We start from the raw sequence: 22408 nt of genomic DNA on the forward strand, positions 1-22408 counted from the left end.
TCCTGTCTTCAGTGTCTCTATCAACACACGGACACTACAATAGTACCAATCTTAAAAATACATCACCCCAGATGGGACTCGAACCCACAATCCCTGACATAGAAGGCCAGTGCCTTATCCATTAGGCCACTGGGGTTATACATAAAGCAATGAAAATCATGAGACTTAAGGGTCAGTTTGTGAACGCCAAATTATTATTTACAGGGCAAATTATTCTCACCGCAGACAGAAAATCTTTGATTAGGATTTAAAATGCACATTGTTGGGTGGCTAATGAATCGATTCACCACATTCTTCCCATGTGGCCCGAATACTACGGTAGGTAATCAATCAAACCCAAACTGCACAGCCAGAGTAAAGTTTGTACAGGACACAATTTCAAACTTTGCAAATGACACAAAACTTGGAAGTGCAGTGAACAGTGAGGAGGATAGTGATCGACTTCAAGAGGACATAGACAGGCTGGTGGAATGGGCGGACATGTGACAAATGAAATGTAACGCAGAAAACTGATACATTTTGGTAGAAGGAATGAAGAGAGGAAATATATACGAAAGGGTACAATCCTAAAGGGGTGCATAAACAGACAAAACTAGGGGTGTATGTACACAACTCATTGAAGGTGGCAGGGCAGGTTGAGAAAGCAGTTAAAAAAGCTTACGGGATCCTGGGCTTCATGAATAGAGTTGTAGAGTCATAGAGTCATAACGGCACAGAGGGAGGCCATTCAGCCCATCCAGTCTGTGCCGGCTCTCTTTAGAGCAATCCAGTCAGTCCCATTCCCCCGCTTTATTCCCATAGCCCTGCAAGTTTATTTCCCTCAAGTGCCTATCCAGCCTCCCCTTGAAAACATTGAGTGTCTCCACTTCCACCACTTCCGTCGGCAGCAAGTTCCAGGTCATCACCATTCACTGTGTAAAAAAGTTTTTCTCACACACCCCCTGTATCTCTTGCCCAATTCCTTAAATGTGTGCCCCCTAGTCCTTGTACCATCAAGTAGTAGGAACAGCCTTTCCCCGTCTAGCCTATCCAAACCCGTCATAATCTTGTACACCTCTATCAAATCACCCCTCAACCTCCTTTGCTCTAACGAAAACAAATCCAGCTTCTCCAACCTGTCCTTATAGCTAAGATCCCCCATCCACGGAACCATTCTCGTAAATCTCCTCTGCACCCTCTCAACGGCCTTCACATCCTTCCTAAATTGTGGTGACCAGAACTGGATGCAATACTCCAGTTGTGGTCCAACCAGCGCTTTATAAAGGTTCAGCATAACTTCTCTACTTTTGTACTTAAAACCTAAAACCTCTATTTATGAAGCCCAAGATCCCGTATGCTTTGTTAACCACTCTCTCAATATGTCCTGCCACCGAGGTATAGAGTAGAAAATCGTGGAAATTATGATGAACCTTTATAAAACACTGGTTCGACCCCAACTGGAGTATTGTGTCCAATTCTGGGCATCGCACTTTAGGAAGGATGTGAAGGCCTTAGAGAGGGTGCAGAAAAGATTTACGAGAATGATTCCAGGGATGAGGGACTTTAGTTATGTCGATAGACTGGAGAAGCTGGGGTTGTTTTCCATAGAGCAGAGAAGATTGAGAGGAGATTTGATAGAGGTGTTCAAAATCATGAGGGGTCTGGACAGAGTAGATAGAGAGAAACTGTTCCCATTGGTGGAAGGGTCGAGAACCAGAGGACACAGATTTAAAATGATTGGCGGAACAGTCAAAGGCGACGTGTGGAATAACTTGTTCACTCAGGTTGGTGGAGGCAGATTCAATCACGGCTTTCAAAGGGGAATTGGATAAGTACCTGCAGGAAAAACATTTGCAGGGCTACGGGGAAGGGGCAGGGACAGTGGGACTAGCTGAAGTGGTATTGCAGAGAGCCGGCACGGGCTCGACGGGCCGAATGGCCTCCTTCAGTGCTGTAACCATTCTATGATAACCTTTTGGTCACCTGTCCTAGTATCTCCTTATGTGGCTCGGTGTCAAATTCTGTCTGATAATCGCTCCTGTGAGCCCCTTGGGGCGTTTTACTACTTAACAGACGCTATATAAATGCAAGTTGTTGCTGTAGATGGCTCTGGCACGGCACGTGAGCAGCGGCTGATATGATGGGTGAAAATAGCTTCCCTCTATGCTTAACTTTCCAGGATTAGGGAAATGTGAGGAATTTCAGAGCGGTCAATTGTCCTCAGGTGGGGTGCTGTTTGTATTCTGCCCCAGTGGCCTAATGGATAAGGCACTGACCTCCGAAGCCAGGGATTGTGTGTTTGAGTCTCATCTGGGGTGATGTGTTTTTAATGATTGACACTATGGCGGATTAGACGGGGCAAGTGGTGGAAAGTACAGCCAGGCGGGGAGGCTGCATTAATCGTAACTTGTGAGCCAAGTTTCCGTCAAGGCCGTGGTGTCAATGCAATCATCCGCAATAAGCTCAAGGGTGGTAAAGGCCTTGTGGACAAGTGGATCAACATTTCGAGGAAGTGGGAGCAGGAATTTGGGAGGGCCGAGTAACCAAGAAGTTTGCTGCAGGTATTTCTGTGGAAATTTCCAGGGCTGACTGATGTAAACAAAGAGGTGGATGGTCAGTGGGCCCAGGTAACTTTAAACTTGTAGCTTGGGCTAGAATGCAACCACACAGGATCGTACCTATCAGCCAAGGTCCCAGACTCCTCCATCACCATCCCTGGGTATGTCCCGTCCCACAAGCAGGACAGACCCAGCAGAGGTGGCGGCCCAGTGGTACACAGACAGGAGGGAGTGGCCCTGGGAGTCCTCAACGCTGACTCCGGACCCCATGAACTCTCATACCATCAGATGGACTTCAATGTCCATCGCCATAAGAACATAAGAAGTAGGAGCAGGAGTTGGCCATACAGCCCTTCGAGCCTGCTCCGCCATTCAATAAGATCATGGCTGATCTTCGACCTCAACTCCACTTTCCCGCCGGACCCCATATCCCTTGTTCCCCCGAGAGTCCAAATATGTATCTATCGCAGCCTTGAATATAGTCCACGACTCAGCATCTTTCGGGGCAGAGAATTCCAAACATTCACAACCCTCTGAGTAAAGAAATTCCTCCTCATCTCAGTCTTAAATGGTCGACCCCTTATCCTGGGATTGTGACCCCTGGTTCTAGACTCTCCAGCCAGGGGAAACAACCTCTCAGCATCTACCCTGTCAATCCCACTCAGAATCTTATATGTTTCAGTGAGATCACCTCTCATTCTTCTAAACTCCAGAGAGTATAGGCCCATTCTACACAATCTCTCATCATAGGACAGCCCTCTCATCCCAGGAATCAATCTAGTGAACCTTCGTTGCACCGCCTCTAAGGCAATTATATCCTTCCTTAGGTAAGGAGACTAAAACTGTGCCCAGTACTCCAGGTGTGGTCTCACCAAAGCCCTGTACAATTGTAGTAAGACTTCCTTACTCTTGTGCTCCAACACCCTTGCAATAAAGGCCAACATGCCATTTGCCTTCCTAATTGCTTGCTGTACCTGCATGCTAACTCTCTGTGTTTCCTGTACGAGGACACCTAAATCTCTCTGAACACCAACATTTAATAGTTTCTCACCATTTAAAAAATATTCTGTTTTTCTATTCTTCCTAACAAAGTGAATAACCTCACCTTTCCTCACATTATTCTCTATCTCCCTCCTTATTGCCCACTCACTTAATCTGTCTAGATCCCTTTGCAGGCTCCTTGTGTCCTCCTCACAGCTTACTTTTCCACCCAGCTTTGTATCGTCAGCAAATCTGGATACATTGTCCTCGGTCCCTTCATCTAAGTCATTAATATAGATTGTAAATAGCTGAGGCCCAAGCACCCCACTAGTTACAGCCTGCCAACCAGAAAATGACCCGTTTATCCCTACCCGCTGTTTTCTGTCTGTTAGCCACTCCTCTATCCATGCTAATATATTACCCCAACCCCAGGATACCTTATCTTGCGCAGTGTTGTGGTTGTTGGAGGTCAATCACCTCAGCCCCAGGACATCGCTGCAGGAGTTCCTCAGGGCAGCGGCTCACCACCACCTTCTCAAGGGCAATTAGGGATGGGTAATAAATGCTGGCCTTGCCAACGACGCCCACATCCCAGGAAGAAATCAAAATAAAACATTTTACGTTGCACCTGATTGAATGCCTTTTGGAAATGCAAATATACAACATCCACTGGTTCCCATTTATCTACCCTGCTAGTTACATCCTCAAAATACTCCAATAAATTTGTTAAACACAATTTCCCTTTCACAAAAACCTAATCATATGATTTTCTAAGTGCATTGTTACCACTTCCTCAATAATGGATTCCAACATTTTCCCGATGACTGATGTCAGGCTAACTGGCCTGTCTTCTCTCTCCCTCCTTCTTGTGGATGATTGCATTGACCTTACGGCCTTGTTGGAATCTTGGCTACAGGTGATAATACAATCCTCCTTAATGCAGCCTCCCCGCCTGGCAGCACCTTCCACCACTTGCCCCGCCTAAACTGCCGTTGTGTCAATCATTAAAAACACATCACCCCAGATAAGACTCGAACCCACAATCCCTGGCTTAGGAAGTCAGTGCCTTACCTATTGGGCCACTGGGGCTGAATACAGAAGATAACCCGCCTGAGGGCAATTGACCGCTCCGAAATGTGACATCTGCCTCAGTTTCAGAGTCTTCGAAAGTTCAGCAGAGATGGGAGCTATTTTCACCCATCATATCTGTCACTGCTCGCGCCATACCAGAGCCACCGACAACAACAACTTGCATTTATACAGCACCTTTAACCTAGTAAAATATCCCAAGGTACTTCACAGGAGCGATTATCAAACAAAATTTGACACCGAGCCACATAAGGAGATATTAGGACAGGAGTCCTGAACCTTGGTCAAAGAGGTAGGTTTTAAGGAACATTGAAAGGAGGAGAGAGAGGCAGCGATGTTTAGGGAGATACCGTGCCCACTGTCCATTCCCCGACCCTGCCCACTCTTTGTTTTCAGCAGTGAGCCCTGGAACTTTGCTCAAATTTGATTCCCAATTCCTAGCCTTCTCTGCCATCAATACTAAACTGCTCCACTGGACAACTCAGCTGCTGTGACTCTGATCTTCGATTCAGTTGCTTAAGTTTGAAGGTAACTTTGTCCAGTTTGCAGCCCATCCCCCATCGCTGCTGTGTCTGTCCCACTGGTTTATTTTGCTGCTGTCTGGGTCCTGACCAGAAATTCACTCTCCTGGGCCGACGTCCATTTCTGGATCTTATGGTGGCCTCCAACTTCACCACTGCTTTCTGCCACACAACACTTCTCCACATTAACACCTCCAGCGTACCTCTCGGTTACTCTGCCCTCCCAAATCTCTTCAGAATATTTATCAACTTGCGAACACTGCCCTGACCATCTCGGAGTTTATTCTGGATGGTTGCATTGACATTCTGGGCCTTGACGGCTATACCATAGTGCCAATCTTAAAAACATATCACCCCAGATGGGACTCGAACCCACAATCCCTGGCTTAGGAGGCCAGTGCCTTATCCATTAGGCCACTGGGGCTGTATGCAAGGCAATGAAAATCATGAGACTTAAGGGTCAGTTTGTGACCGCCAAATCATTACTTACAGGGAAAATTATTCTCACCGCAGACAGAAAATCTTTGATTAGGATTTAAAATGCACATTGTTGTGTGGCTAATGAATCGATTCACCCCATTCTTCCCATGTGGCCCGAATACGACGGTAGGTAATCAGTCAAACCCAAACTGCACAGCCAGAGTAAAGTTTGTACAGGACACAATTTCAAACTTTGCAGATGACACAAAACTTGGAAGTGCAGTGAACAGTGAGGAGGATAGTGATAGACTTCAAGAGGACATAGACAGGCTGGTGGAATGGGCAGACATGTGACAAATGAAAGTTAACGCAGAAAACTGATACATTTTGCTAGAAGGAATGAAGAGAGGAAATATAAACTAAAGGGTACAATTCTAAAGGGGGTGCATGAACAGACAGAACTAGGGGTGGATGTACACAAATCATTGAAGGTGGCAGGGCAGGTTGAGAAAGCAGTTAAAAAAGCTTACGGGATCCTGGGCTTCATGAATAGAGTTGTCGAGTCATCGAGTCATAACGGCACAGAGGGAGGCCATTCAGCCCATCCAGTCCGTGCCGGCTCTCTTTAGAGCAATCCAGTCAGTCCCATTCCCCCGCTTTATTCCCATAGCCCTGCAAGTTTATTTCCCTCAAGTGCCTATCCAGTCTCCCCTTGAAAACATTGAGTGTCTCCACTTCCACCACTTCCGTCGGCAGCGAGTTCCAGGTCATCACCATTCACTGTGTAAAAAAGTTTTTCTCACATCCCCCCTGTATCTCTTGCCCAATTCCTTCAATCTGTGTCCCCTGGTCCTTGTGCCATCAACTAGTGGGAAGAGCCTTTCCCCGTCTAGCCTATCCAAACCCGTCATAATCTTGTACACCTCTATCAAATCACCCCTCAACCTCCTTTGCTCCAATGAAAATAAATCCAGCTTCTCCAACCTGTCCTTATAGCTAAGATCCCCCATCCACGGAACCATTCTGGTAAATCTCCTCTGCACTCTCTCAAGGGCCTTCACATCCTTCCTAAATTGTGGTGACCAGAACTGGATGCAATACTCCAGTTGTGGCCCAACCAGCGCTTTATAAAGGTTCAGCATAACTTCTCTACTTTTGTACTCAAAACCTAAAGCCTCTATTTATGAAGCCCAAGATCCCATATGCTTTGTTAACCACTCTCTCAATATGTCCTGCCATCGAGGTATAGAGTAGAAAATCGTGGAAATTATGAAGAACCTTTATAAAACACTGGTTCGACCCCAACTGGAGTATTGTGTCCAATTATGAGCACCGCACTTTAGGAAGGATGTGAAGGCCTTAGAGAGAGTGCAGAAAAGATTTACGAGAATGATTCCAGGGAAGAGGGACTTTAGTTACGTGGATAGACTGGAGAAGCTGGGGTTGTTCTCCTTAGAGCAGAGAGGATTGAGAGTAGATTTGAGAGAGGTGTTCAAAATCATGAGGGGTCTGGACAGAGTAGATAGAGAGAAACTGTTCCTATTGGCGGAAGGGTCGACAACCAGAGGACAAATTTAAGATGATTGGTGGAACAACCAAAGGTGACGTGTGGAAAAACTTTTTTACTCAGCGAGCGGTTAGGATCTGGAATGCACTGCCTGGAAGGCTGGTGGAGGCAGATTCAATCACGGCTTTCAAAGGGGAATTGGATAAGTACCTGCAGGAAAAACATTTGCAGGGCTACGGGGAAGGGGCAGAGACAGTGGGACTAGCTGAAGTGGTATTGCAGAGAGCCGGCACGGGCTCGACGGGCCGAATGGCCTCCTTCTGTGCTGTAGCCATTCTATGATAAGCTTTGGGTCACCTGTCCTAGTATCTATTTATGTGGCTCGGTGTCAAATTCTCTTTGATAATCGCTCCTGTGAACCCCTTGGGACGTTTTACTACTTTACAGACGCTATAAAATGCAAGTTGTTGCTGCAGATGGCTCTGGCACGGCACGTGAGCAGCGGCAGATATGATGGGTGAAAATAGCTTCCCTCAGTGCTTAACTTTCCAGGATTTGGGAAATGTGGGGAATTTCAGAGCGGTCAATTGTCCTCAGGTGGGGTGCTGTTAGTATTCAGCCCCAGTGGCCTAATGGATAAGGCACTGACCTCCTAAGTCAGGGATTATGTGTTTGAGTCTCATCTGGGGTGATGCGTTTTTAATGATTGACACTATGGCGGATTAGACGGGGCAAGTGGTGGAAAGTACAGCCAGGCGGGGAGGCTGCATTAATTGTAACTTGTGAGCCAAGTTTCCGTCAAGGCTGTGATGTCAATGCAACCATCCGCAATAAGCTCAAGGGTGGTAAGGGCCTTGTGGACAAGTGTATTGACAATTCGAGGAAGCTGGAGTAGGGATTTGGGAGGGCCGAGTGACCAAGAGGGTTTATGGAGGTATTACCGTGGAAATTTCCAGGGCTGACTGACGTAAACAAAGAGGTGGGTGGTCAGTGGGCCCAGGTAACTTTAAACTTGTAGCTTGGGCTAGAATGCAACCACACAGGATCATACCTATCAGCCAAGGTCCCAGACTCCTCCATCACCATCCCTGTGTATGTCCCGTCCCACAAGCAGGACAGACCCAGCAGAGGTGGCGGCCCAGTGGTGCACAGACAGGAGGGAGTGGCCCTGGGAGTCCTAAACGCTGACTCCTGACCCCATGAACTCTCATGCCATCAGGTGGACTTCAATGTCCATCGCCATAAGAACATAAGAAGTAGGAGCAGGAGTCGACCATACAGCCCTTCGAGCCTGCTCCGCCATTCAATAAGATCATGGCTGATCTTCGACCTCAACTCCACTTTCCCGCCCGACCCCATATCCCTTGTTCCCCCTAGAGTACAAATATCTATCTATCGCAGCCTTGAATATACTCCACGACTCAGCATCCACAGCCCTTTGGGGTGGAGAATTCCAAAGATTCACAACCCTCTGAGTGAAGAAATTCCTCCTCATCTCAGTCTTAAATGCACGACCCCTTATCCTGAGACTGTGACCCTTAGTTCTAGACTCTCAACCCAGGGGAAACAACCTCTCAGCATCGACCCTGTCAATCCCACTCTGAATCTTATGTGTTTCATTCTTCTGAACTCCAGGGAGTATAGGCCCATTCTACACAATCTCTCATTATAGGACAGTCCTCTCATCCCAGGAATCAATCGAGTGAATCTTCATTGCACTGCATCATAAGGCATGTATGTCCTTTCTCTGATAAGGAGACCAGAACTGTGCCCAGTACTCCAGGTGTGGTCTCACCAAAGCCCTGTACAATTGTAGTAAGACTTCCTTACTCTTGAGCTCCAACACCCTTGCAATAAAGGCCAACATGCCATTTGCCTTCCTAATTGCTTGCTGTACCTGCATGCTAACTCTCTGTGTTTCCTGTACGAGGACACCTAAATCTCTCTGAACACCAACATTTAATAGTTTCTCACCATTTAAAAAATATTCTGTTTTTCTATTCTTCCGAACAAAGTGAATAACCTCACCTTTCCTCACATTATTCTCTATCTCCCGCCTTATTGCCCACTCACTTAATCTGTCTAGATCCCTTTGCAGGCTCTTTGTGTCCTCCTCACAGCTTACTTTTCCACCTAGCTTTGTATCGTCAGCAAATCTGGATACATTGTCCTCGGTCCCTTCATCTAAGTCATTAATATAGATTGTAAATAGCTGAGGCCCAAGCACCCCACTAGTTACAGCCTGCCAACCGGAAAATGACCCGTTTATCCCTACCCGCTGTTTTCTGTCTGTTAGCCACTCCTCTATCAATGCTAATATATTACCCCCAACCCCAGGATACCTTATCTTGCGTAGCGTTGTGGTTGTTGGAGGTCAATCACCTCAGCCCCAGGACATCGCTGCAGGAGTTCCTCAGGGCAGCAGCTCACCACCACCTTCTCAAGGGCAATTAGGGATGGGCAATAAATGCTGGCTGTAGTGTATGTACCCGTCTACCTTTAAGGGAACTATTGAATGTAACCGTTCACCTTTAAGAGGACTACTTTCGGGTGGCACTATTTGTTTGGCTTCTGTATACTGTAATACCGATAGTGACCACACAAGTATATAAGTGTTGTGGCATGATTGCTGGGGCAGATTCGCCCGGACCTTCGAATAGTAAAGACCTGTTTGTTTGTTACTTCTGGAGTCTGTGTATTTATTAACTGCACAACCCACAGACTTTACAGTGGCGACGAGTTCGATCGTACCCTGCGGCAAGACTACCAAAAGCAACGAAGAGCGTCGAAGAGAGACAACCGCCCTCGTCGTGCTACCAAAAGAAAACACGAGGCTGCAACAACAGAAAGCAGGAACACTAACAACAAAAGCTGTATCAGCAACAGGCACTGACTACCCTTCTGCCACGGTGCGGAGTGAGCCGACCAGCAAGAAACAAGGCGGCCGACGAAACTGTGAGTAGGGGAAGGTGTAGAAGTATCCGGAGGATAAGGGCAGAGCACTCGACCTCGTTCGAGGGGGAGCTGTGCCGGCCAAAAGTCGGGTCCAACGGCGTCGGGTGACAGCCGGACCGCGATCGGCGGGAAAACTCCGGGCAGCGACCGCAGCCACGAAGCGCTGAGCCTGCGAGTAGGCGCGGGAAGAGAAACCCAGCCGCAGCCGGGGAGGGAAAAGCCGGTCTGCGAGAGGGCTGGGGAGGCGAACGGGAACCGTGCGGGTGAGAGCCGGGTGCGGAGCGAGAGACTGTGAGGAGCCAGTCCAGCGGCTGAGCTGTTCTCCACCAACAGGGTACTCAGAGCCGGCAAAACCGAACGTGCGGGAGTGGGAGAGAGACACAGCCGAAAACGGGGTGAGAGACTGCGCGAGAGCCAGTCCAGCGGCTGAACTGTCCTCCGTTAACGGGGTGTACCCAGCGCCGGTAGAGCCGTGCGGGCGGGAGGAAAAGACAGAGCCGAGTAAGGGGAGCTGTGCGGAAGGCAGCCCAGCGGCTGAACCTGTCCGCTGTGGGGAAAGCGTACCCCTTCCACCAGGGAAGAAACGCGGGAAGCCGCCATTAGGCGGGGAAGACGATTGAAGTGGGCGGGGCGAGAAGGAAAGAGCGGGAAACCGCCATTTTCGCGGGAAAACCGCCATCTTAGAAATAAACAAATAAATAAGAATACTTGAAGAAATACTTGTGTTGTACCCAAGGAAAGAAAGATGCCTAAGCGGGCGGACATCAACGAGTTCAATACGGAGATAGAAAACTGGGCCACGTACGTAGAACGTATTGAGATACATTGTAAGGCTAACAAAATAGCTAAGGAGGAAAAAGCTTTAACCTTACTTAACATGATGGGTGCGAAAACATTCGGGGTGTTGAAGAATCTTCTCTCACCAGCTAAACTGGCAGATCAGACTTTCGATGATATTGTAGCAGTGCTGAAGGATCACTTGAACCCCACACCGTTGATGCTGGCTGAACGATTCAAATTCTACGCAAGAACGCAGAGGAAAGATGAAAGCAATGCGGAATACTTGGTCGAACTGCGTAGGATAGCGAAATACTGCCAGTTTGGAGGGAATCTGACAGAGGCACTGCGTGACAAGTTCGTATGCGGATTGTCCAAAGAAGGAACGCAGAAGCGACTACTGGAAGAAAATGACCTCACACTGGACAGGGCTGTCCTCATAGCTGCATCGCATGAAGCCGCAGCGAAAGGAACAGCGGAAATGCAGCTAAAGGCGGCGGCACTAGGGGTGGACCAAATTACTTCGAGCACAACAAAATGCTACCGTTGTGGGAAGACAACACACGACCAGAATCAATGCTGGGGTAAAAACCAAGAATGCAGGAAATGTGGCAAGATCGGGCACATAGCTAAGGTATGCCAGTCAGGAGCAACGTACAACAATAAGAAGTCACCACAAAAATGGTACGGAAAGGTACAAGAGGTGACTAAGAAGAGTCTGAGGGAACAGAAGTCGGTCTCACACTCCAAATGCAAAGGACTGGACAGTCTGAGAATTCACAACGTGAGCAATGAAGCTGACCGACAAACTATCTGGATAACGCTACAGATTGCAAAGGTCCAAGTAAAAATGGAAGTGGACACCGGATCGGCGTTGACGGTCATGAATAAGCATGACTATAAGAAATTTTTCAAGCATATTCCACTACGGGATACGGAACTAGTACTACAGACATACACGGGGCACAAAGTATTCCCCATCGGAATGATAGAAGTCAAGGTGAGATACAAGGATAAAGATCATCACCGGTTGGACCTGTATGTATTGCCTGAGGGAGGACCACCACTTCTGGGACGGGAGTGGATCCGAAAAATAAAATTGGACTGGCAGTCCCTAAACACCATGACGGTGGATTCCGAAAAAGAGGATGTCAAACCTGAACGGTTGTCCAGAATATTGGACGAAGCTAAGGAGGTATTCCAGCAAGGACTGGGAACGCTGCGAGGTATTAAAGCAAAGGTTAAGATTGCAGAAAATGCAAGCCCAAAGTTTTTTAAGGCCAGATCAGTTCCTTACGCAATACGACCAGCTGTGGAGGCAGAACTGGAAGAACTTGAACGATCAGGGGTTCTGTCAAAAGTGGACTGGAGTGAGTGGGCCACGCCCATTGTTCCCGTCATGAAGTCCTCACCGAGTAATAAGCCTGGGGGACCGGGGAAGGTCCGTATCTGCGGAGATTTCAAGATTACTGTGAATCCGGTGCTTCACACGGTACAATACCCGCTTCCGCGGATTGAAGATATCTTTGCTTCGTTGGCTGGAGGGAAACATTTCACGAAAATAGATCTGGCTCAAGCATATCTACAGATGGAGGTCGAGGAAGAGTCACGCCAGTACCTCACCATCAACACTCACAGAGGCTTGTATTGCTACAATAGACTGGTCTTTGGGGTAGCTTCGGCGCCAGCAATTTGGCAGAGGGCCATGGAACAGGTGTTACAAGGAATTCCAAGCACGCAGTGCTACTTAGATGACATTTTAATCACGGGAAAAGATGAGGAAGAACACCTCACGAATTTGAAACTGGTATTCACCAGGTTGAAGGAGTATGGCCTTCGGGTTAATCGCAAGAAGTGTGAGTTCTTCCAAAAACGGATCTCATACTGCGGTCATGTCATTGACCGAGAGGGACTGCATAAGTCACCCGAAAAGATAGAAGCGGTTGTGAAGGCCCCCGCCCCAGGAAACGTATCACAGTTAAGATCATTCTTGGGGTTGATTAATTACTATCACAAGTTTCTGCCAAATTTATCCACGGTACTGCATCCGCTGAATGACCTGTTGCGGAAAGAAACACCATGGAAGTGGAGTGAGGAATGCAAAAAGGCTTTTCGCAGAAGCAAGGAGTTGATTACCTCTGAAGAAGTGTTGGCTCATTTCAACCCAGCATTACCCCTTCGTCTAGCTTGCGATGCTTCCCCGTACGGAATTGGGGCAGTACTCTCGCATAGGCTACCAAATGGCTCGGAAAGGCCAGTGGCTTTCGCGTCCCGATCATTGACACCCGCGGAGCGAAATTACGCCCAAATAGATAGGGAGGCCCTCAGTCTTGTGTGGGGCGTGAAGAAATTCAACCATTAGCTACAATGTAAAAAGTTCACATTGCTGACAGACCACCAGCCGTTGGTGTCCATATTCAACCCAAATAAGGCCGTTTCCACCATGACAGCACAAAGGTTACAAAGGTGGTCCGTGTTACTTGGGGCACACCAATACGAAATTGAGTACAAAAGGTCTAAACAGCATGGAAATGCTGATGGGTTGTCACGCTTGCCATTGCCGATGGTAGAAGAAGCGAGTATAGTGGACCCAGTAGAGTTGTTCCACTCATCCATAGTGGAGTGTCTACCGATAACAAACTCAATGATTGAGAATGAGACAAGGAATGACCCGACTCTTTCACGAGTCTATGATGTAACGGTGGAGGGATGGCCAGCACAGAGCGAACCAACACTGCAAGCATTTGCACAGAGGAAAGAACAACTGTCAGTGTGTCGAGGAACCCTGATGTGTGGATCTAGAGTGGTGATTCCACCCAAACTCCAAAAGAAGGTGCCAAAGGAGCTGCACGAAGGACATCTGGGGGGAGTAAAGATGAAAAATCTAGCAAGAGCGTTTGTGTGGTGGCCAGGCATTGATAGAGACATAGAGGAGATCACGAAGAACTGCCTAGGATGTCAGAGGGTTCAGAACGCGCCACCCCAGGCTCCTCTGCATCCATGGGAGTGGCCCTCATCGCCTTGGCAAAGAGTACACATCGACTTTGCTGGTCCATTTATGGACTCGATGTTTCTAATAGCGGTGGATGCCCACTCCAAGTGGCCGGAAGTAATTAAGATGACCACCACCACCACGGAAAAAACCATCGCAGTGTTAAGGACTATGTTTGCTCGGAATGGCCTGCCGGAACAGATCTGTTCTGATAATGGACCACAATTTGTGTCCGAAGAATTCAAGAAATTCTTAAAGAGCAATGGGGTTAAACATTACACGTCAGCCCCATACCATCCCGCCTCAAATGGATTGGCTGAAAGGTTTGTCCAGACCTTCAAGAAGGCCGTAAAGGCCATGAGTAATGAAAATATAAGTCTGCAACATAAGGTGGATAGCTTTTTGTTGGCATACCGAAATGCGACACATGCGGTCACAAATCAAACTCCCGCAATGATGTTCTGTAATAGACGCCTAAGATGCCGGCTGGATTTACTAAAACCAAACGTCAGAAGAGACGTAGAGAACCGGCAATTCCAGGGCACGAACGACAGGGTCACTAGATCTTTCCAGATCGGTCAACGAGTTTTGGCCCGGGACTACCGTACTGAGAAATGGCAGCCTGGAACTATTGGGAAAAGGCTGGGGCCATTGATGTACACCGTGGACATTGGAGACAATATAATAAGGCGCCATGTTGACCAAATCATAGGGTCCGCCACAAATAGGCCACCGACTTCACCACCTTATCCGGGTGATGTTGAAACTGAGATACCCAGAACACCTACTTCCGATCTAGTGATACTGGAGTCTGCTGAACCTGACACGGCTTTTCAAGCCGAATCGACCATGCCAGAAGCACCTCCTAGCCCGCCTGAAATGACGACACCACTGCGGCGTTATCCTGACAGAATCCGGAAACCCCCGGAAAGACTGAATCTATGAACTGTCTTACATAAACCTGTATATATGTTAGAATGTATGTTCACTATGGACTTAGTAAGTAATAAGCTAAAAAGGGAGGATTGTAGTGTATGTACCCGTCTACCTTTAAGGGAACTACTGAATGTAACCGTTCACCTTTAAGAGGACTACTTTCGGGTGGCACTATTTGTTTGGCTTCTGTATACTGTAATACCGATAGTGACCACACCAGTATATAAGTGTTGTGGCATGATTGCTGGGGCAGATTCGCCCGGACCTTCGAATAGTAAAGACCTGTTTGTTTGTTACTTCTGGAGTCTGTGTATTTATTAACTGCACAACCCACAGACTTTACACTGGCCTTGCCAGCGACGCCCACGTCCCAGGAACAAATAAAAATAAAACCTTTTATGTGGCACCTTATTGAATGCCTTTTGGAAATCCAAATATACAACATCCACTGATTCCCATTTATCTACCCTGCTAGTTACATCCTCCAAATACTCCAATAAATTTGTTAAACACAATTTCTCTTTCACAAAAACCTAATCATATGATTTTCTAATTGCATTGTTACCACTTCCTCAATAAGGGATTCCAACATTTTCCCGATGACTGATGTCAGGCTAACTGGCCTGTCTTCTCTCTCCCTCCTTATTGTGGATGATTGCACTGACCTTACGGCCTTGATGGAATCTTGGCTACAGGTGATAATACAATCCTCCTTAATGCAGCCTCCCCGCCTGGCAGCACCTTCCACCACTTGCCCCGCCTAAACTGCCGTTGTGTCAATCATTAAAAACACATCACCCCAGATGGGACTTGAACCCACAATCCCTGGCTTAGAAAGCCAGTGCCTTATCCATTTTTTTTAATTTTTTTTTAATTAATATACTTTACTGAACATTAAGAACATTTACAACATCGTGATCATTACATCGTATGATACAAATCAATTCCACCACCCTACACCGCCATTCCGCCACCACATTTTAACATCAAAACCTGAAGTTTAATTTGTCACCTGCAACATATATTAATCGATTGTGCTTTAAAAATTGGTTGTAAAATACTGTCCTTAAATTCCTTTCTGAATAAAACATCCACAGAGCCTTATAATGGTCTTTTAGCTTATATTTAAAATACTCTTTTAGATTGATTCTCCGCCCCTTACAAAACAGAGCATTCCTTCTTTGCACAATCACGAATCTAGCCAAACTGAACATTAAATTAATTGCCGTTCCGCTAGACTCGGGCAGACTCTCCTGCAATCCCCATCTCAAAATTGAGTCCCACGGGATTCCCCTTCTTGCCATTCAGTCCCCACCCAGCAAAAAAGCTTCACACAACTGTTGAACATAGTACTTAAAGTCATTTAACTGCGGACATAACACCAGTAAATGGGACAGAGTCTCATCCTGTGTCCCACACATTGGGCAAGTTGCCGCCTCCACACGTCCAATCTTGCACAAGACCGTCATGGTAAAAATCCGGTTGTGAGCCAATTTGAAATCCAGCTCAATCCATTCTGGGCATTTAAAATTCGCCCACACTCCTTTCCAAATCCTGTTAAAGTCCAGCAGTGGGTATATACTCTGCCAAAACTCCTGACCAGCAGGTGTCTTGAATCTCCATTCTCTAAATACCTCATAGAAATCTCGAGTATTACAGTTGTCAAATTGGACTAACTCTCCTCCTTTCTCCAGTACGAAGCTTGGAAAAGCAGGACGCATTTTACTTCCTTTGGAGATTTCCGCATTTATTTCTTCCATCCAATCCTGTGGCATTGCCCTCACAATCTTCTCATACATGATTCCTATTGCTTTTCCTTCTACCTCCTGATCCTCCTCCCACACCATGTCCCTCACAATCGCTTCCGGCAACCAACCTGGAATCACCTCGTATAATACATCTTTCACCGATATAATCCCAGCTTTTATAAAAGCTTGATTAAATAAAACCTCTCCTTCGATGTTGACCCACCTGTTCAAAAATAAGGGCTGCTCTAAAAATTCCTCAGCCCCCTTAGGCATAAACCGCACACTTTTTAAAAATTGAGCCCAAGTCTCTACCACCCCCTTATAAAATCTAGGGAGGAGCTTAATCGATTTCAAAAACATATTATTGTATTCCATATACAATATCCCCTGCCCTCCTATCCCACTTTGTTTTAAAAAATGCTCAAAACAACTCTTCCAAAAACTTGAATTTGACTTCTGAAGAAATCTCTTCACCCATTTGATTCTAAAGGATTTTTTCTTCAAATCAATATCTGGGAAGTTGAGTCCTCCCTGATTTCTCCGTCCAATGATGGTATTGTAGGCCACCAAGGCTGGTTTCCCTTCCCATAAAAACCTCACACAAGCCTCTCGGATGGACTTTTCTGCCCACTCAGGAATATCCTCCACCGTCAATAAGTACCATAGCTTAGACACCAAACTGACACTTGGGTTGTTGAGCTTCAGTCCATTCCGGCGTATGCTCTGTAGCACTTTAGTCAGTCTCTCATTGTGTTCTTTCAGTGTGGAGCCCCAGATGATGATATCATCAACATAGGCCTGAACTCCTTCCAGACCTTCAATTATGTGTTCCATCGCTCTATGAAAGATTTCAGATGCAGATATTATCCCGAAAGGCATTCTGAGGAAGCAATACCTGCCAAATGGTGTGTTGAAGGTACAGTATTTGGTGCTCTCTTCATCCAGTTTTAGTTGCCAAAACCATGCATCGAGCTTTGTAAAGTATCTGGCACCTGACATTTCACTGGTGATTACTTCTCGCTTGGGAATCTGGTAGTGTTCACGTTTTATGTTTGCATTTAAGTCCTTTGGATCCATGCATATTCTTAGATCATTGTTCTTTTTCTTTACACATACCATGGAGTTAACCCAGTCTGTTGGCTCTTCGACTTTCCTGATGACTCCTAGTGTGGTCATTCTGTCCAGTTCATTCTTGAGCCGGTCACGCAGGGGTGCTGGAACTCTTCGTGGAGCATGTACCACTGGCTGAGCATCCTCCTTTAGCTGGATCTTGTAAGTGAATGGTAGAACTCCAAATCCTTTGAACACATCCTGGAAATTATTTACTACAGAATCCACTGAGTCATCTGGTCTGCTTATGGCACAGTTTATACGGTATACTCTCTTGACCAGTTCTAAGTCCTCACAAGCTTTGTCACCCAGTAATGAATCAAGTCCTTCAGCCACAACAGAAAACATGAGATGATGCACTTTGTCTTTGACTGTCACTTTAAGTCTGCATACACATAAGCTATCTATTTTCTGTCCATTATAGTCCTTCAGTAGTACTGACTTTTTCCTGTATTTTGGGCTTTTCTTTCATGTTTTTAATGTCACTCATACTGATTAAATTTGCTTTTGCCCCAGTGTCCAGTTTCAATGTAACTAATGCTCCATTCATCTGCAGTGGGATCATCCATTTGTCCTCTTTTACTGCATTAATTTTATGTTCAGCATTGTCCATATCTGAGGGCTGCACATTTTCTGTATCATTTTTGACATTGTCACATGACACCATTCATACAAAAAATGTCTCACTTAAATCAGTGTCCTCAATCACATTAACTCGTTGCCCTTTCTTTGTTTTTAGTTTTGAAAAGCATTGTTTGGCAAAGTGATTCTTTCCATTACACTTTGTGCACATTTTTCCAAATGCTGGGCATTTTCTTAACTGGTGTTTGTAACCACAGCGTTTACAATTAAAAATTTCATCCACCGATTGCTTTTCATTTCTGTTCTGCCCACGTTTCTTCCCCTTGTAGGACACAGCACCGACAGCAGCATTATCACTCATTACAATCGCATCATTATTGATTTCACTGAAAGCCTTTGCGTGCTTTCGAGCTAGCTCGCTGGCTTGGCATATTTTCACAGCAATTTCCAATGTTAGTTCTGTTTCTCTCAACAGACGTTCCCTGACTTTTCTTATCATGAATATCAAACATAATCTGGTCACGAATCATGGATGCTTTCAGCTCAGAGAAATTACATGTCTGTGCTTTCAGTTTCAGATCAGTTATAAAGCTATCAAAAGTCTCATTTTGCTGCTGTGTCTGAGAACAGAAGATGTACCTTTCATAGGTTTCATTCTTTTTGGGAGAACAATGTGTATCAAACTTCTTTAGCACATCATCTAATTTTCCTCTGTTCTCCTCTGGATTAAATGCAAATGTATTTAATATCGCTATCACCTGTGGACCTGCAACCGTGAGCAGCAACGCTATTTTCCTTGCATCTGGCTTCGTACCGAATCTGATGGCAGCAATGTAGAGTTCGAATTGTTGTTTAAAAGTCTGCCAATTGTAGTCGATATTTCCTGTGAGTTTCAAACGCTCTGGTGGCTTCAAATTCTCCATGTCGCGTTGCACAATATTCAGCAGATCTTACCAATCCTGGTACCATGTTATGTTCATTAATAACTAGTCGTTTTTATTAAGAACAGCTAGCTTTTGCTAGACACTTTATTGAGCACATGTGGACTAGGCACAGTATCTGTAGAGGCCTCCATCTTGACTGCTGCCTTGTGGGTAGCCTAGTGCATCGTGGGTGGCCCACTCTTATATAAATACAGCACCACCTAGTGTACCATTCCAGAATGACAGGTTACTGATCATTACACTATATAAATGCAAGTTGTCGTTGTAGAGGGCTCTGGTATGGCGCGAGCAGTGACAGATATGATGGGTGAAAATAGCTCCTATCTGTGCTTAACTTTCAAAGACTCTGAAACTGTGAGGGAGATGTCACATTTCGGAGTGGTCAATTGTCCTCAGGCGGGTTACATTGTGTATTCAGCCCCAGTGGACTAATGGATAAAGCACTGGCCTCTTAAACCAGGGATTGTGGGTTCGATTCCTATCTGCGGGGATGTGTTTTTTAATGATTGATAAAACGGTGGTTTAGGTGGGGCGAGTGGTGGAAGGTGCTGCCTGGCGGGGAGGCTGCATTAAGGAGGATTCTATTATCACCTGTCAGCCAAGAATCCATTACAGCCATAAGGTCAATGTAATCATCCTCAATGTAATCATCCACAATAAGGAGTTAGAGAGAAGACGGGCCAGTTAGCCTGACATCAGTCCTGGCTTTGGGAGATGCTGCCGAAGAAGTCTTGGCAAGTTATTGCTGTGCATCTTGTAGATGGCACACGGCATGCCGGTGGTGGAGGGAGTGAATGTTCAAGATGGTGGATGGGGTGCCAATCAAGCGGGCTGCTTTGTCCTGGGTGGTGTCAATCTTCTTGAGTGTTGTTGGAGCTGTACTCATCCAGGCCAGTGCAGAGTATTCCATCACACTCCTGTCTTGTAGATGGTGGAAAGACTTTGGGGAGTCAGGAGGTGAGACACTCACCGCAGAATTCGGCGATGGTAATGCTGTTGAATATCAAGGGGTGGTGGTTAGACTCTGGTAAGTTGGAGATATTTGAGAATCAGAGGGCACAGATTTAAGGTGATTGGCAAAAGAACCAAAGGTGACATAAGAACATAAGAAATAGGAGCAGGAGTAGGCCATACGACTGCTCGGCCATTCAATAGGATCATGGCTGATCTGAATCTAGACTCACATCCATTTCCCTGCCCTCTCCCCGTAACCCCTAATTCCCGTATCTGCTAGGAAAATGTCTATCTCCATTTTAAATGTATTTAATGTTGCAGCTTCCACAGCTCTCTGGGGTAGCAAATTCCATAGATTTACTACCCTCTGAGTAAAGAAGTTTCTCCTCATCTCAGTTTTGAAAGGGCAGCCCCTTATTCTAAGATTATGCCCCCTAGTTCTAGTCTCACCCATCAGTGGAAAAAACCTTTTTACGCAGCGAATGGTTAAGATCTGGAATGCGCTGCCTGAAAGGGTGGTGGATGCAGACTCAATCTTAACGTTCAACAGGGAGTTGGATAAGTATCTCAAGGAAAGAAAATTGTAGGGCGACAGGGAAAGGGCAGGGGAGTGGGACTAGCTGAGAGCCGGCACGGGCCGAATGGCCTTCTTTTGTGCTGTAACCATTCTCTGATTCTATGATAGTCACTGCCTGGTACTTGTGTGGTGCCAATGTTACTTGCCACTTATCAGCCCAAGCCTGACTGTCATCCAGGTCTTGCTGTATGCGGACATGGACTGCCTCATTATCTGAGGAGTTGTGAATGGAACTGAACACTGTGCAATCATCAGTGAACATCCCCACTTCTGACCTTATGATGGAGGGAAGGTCATTGATGAAGCAGCTGCAGATGGTTGGAGCTAGGACACTGCCCTGAGGAACGCCTGCAGCAATGTCCTGGGGCTGAGGTGATTGACCTCCAACAACCACAATCCAGAGTAACTGAGAGGTACGCTGGATGTATTTCCGTGGAAAAGTTGGAGAATTGTTGTGGAGCAGAAAGCGGTGGTGAAGTTGGAGGCCACCATAAGATGCGGAAACGGTGGAGAAATGGACGTTGGCCCAGGAGAGTGAATTTCTGGCCAGGACCCAGACAGCAGCAAAATAAACCAGTGGGACAGTCACAGACTCAGCAGGAAACAGCAGCGATGGGGGATGGGCTGTAAACTAGACAAAGTTACCTTCAAACTGCAGCAACTGAATAGAAGATCAGAGTCACAGCAGCTGAGTCTTACAGTGTATTCCAGTGGAGCCCAGTGGAGTAGTGTAGTATTGATGGCAGAGAAGGCCAGGAATTGGGAATCAAATTTGAGCAAAGTTTCAGGGCTCACTGATGAAAACAAAGAGCGGGCAGGGTCGGGGAATGGACAGTGGGCACGGTATCTCCCTAAACATCTCCGCCTCGCTGCCTCTCTCTCCTCCTTTAAATGTTCCTTAAAACCTACCTCTTTGACCAAGGTTTAGGGCTCCTGTCCTAATATCTCCTTATGTGGCTCGGTGTCAAATTCTATTTGATAATCGCTCCTGTGAAGCGCCTTGGGACATTTTACTATGTTAACGGCGTTATATAAATGCAAGTTGTTGTTGTAGGTGGCTCTGCTATGGCGCAAGCAGTGACAGATATCACAGAATCACAGAAACCCCACAGTGCAGATAGAGGCCATTTCGGCCCATCAAGCCTGCACTGACACATATCCCACCCTATCCCTGTGACCCCACGTATTTAATCCCCCTAACACTAAGGGTCAATTTATCATAGCCAATCAACCTAACCTGCACATCTTTGGACTGTGGGAGGAAACCGGAGCACCCGGAGAAAACCCACGCAAACACAGGGAGAATGTGCAAACTCCACACAGACGGTCGCCCGAGGCCGGATTCGAACCCGGGTCTCTGGTGCTGTGAGGCAACAGTGCTAACCACTATGCCACCGTGCTGTCCCATATGATGTGTGAAAATAGCTCCCATCTCTGCTGAACTTTCGAAGATTCTGAAACTGAGGCAGATGTCAAATTTCGGAGCGGTCAATTGCCCTCAGGCGGGTTACATTGTGTATTCAGCCCCAGTGGCCTAATGGATAAGGCACTGGCCTCCTAAGCCAGGGATTGTGGGTGCGAGTCCCATTTGGGGTGACGTGTTTTAATGATTGACACAACGGTGGTTTAGGCGGGGCAAGTGGTGGAAGGTGCTGCCAGGCGGGGAGGCTGCATTAAGGAAATTGTATTATCACCTGTTGCCAAGATTCCGTCAAGGCCGTAAGGTCAATGCAATCATCCACAATAAGGAGGGAGAGAGAAGACAGGCCAGTTTGCCT

At 46.6% G+C, this 22408-nt stretch overlaps 3 non-coding genes across 3 annotated transcripts; 1 reads left to right on the top strand and 2 right to left on the bottom strand.

Moving 5' to 3' along the window:
- Nucleotides 1–63: 63 nt before the first annotated feature.
- trnar-ucu (transfer RNA arginine (anticodon UCU)) lies at nt 64–136 on the bottom strand. The gene has a single exon. It is a non-coding gene; the product is annotated as a tRNA-Arg (tRNA).
- Nucleotides 137–5479: 5343 nt separating this feature from the next.
- Nucleotides 5480–5552, bottom strand: trnar-ccu (transfer RNA arginine (anticodon CCU)). The gene has a single exon. It is a non-coding gene; the product is annotated as a tRNA-Arg (tRNA).
- Nucleotides 5553–22153: 16601 nt separating this feature from the next.
- On the top strand, nt 22154–22226 carry trnar-ccu (transfer RNA arginine (anticodon CCU)). The gene has a single exon. It is a non-coding gene; the product is annotated as a tRNA-Arg (tRNA).
- Nucleotides 22227–22408: the final 182 nt, after the last annotated feature.

This window comes from Somniosus microcephalus, chromosome 28 (genome assembly GCF_052327205.1).
Source record: "Somniosus microcephalus isolate GS21.2 chromosome 28, FLI_Smic_1.0, whole genome shotgun sequence".
Classification (NCBI taxonomy): domain Eukaryota; kingdom Metazoa; phylum Chordata; class Chondrichthyes; order Squaliformes; family Somniosidae; genus Somniosus; species Somniosus microcephalus.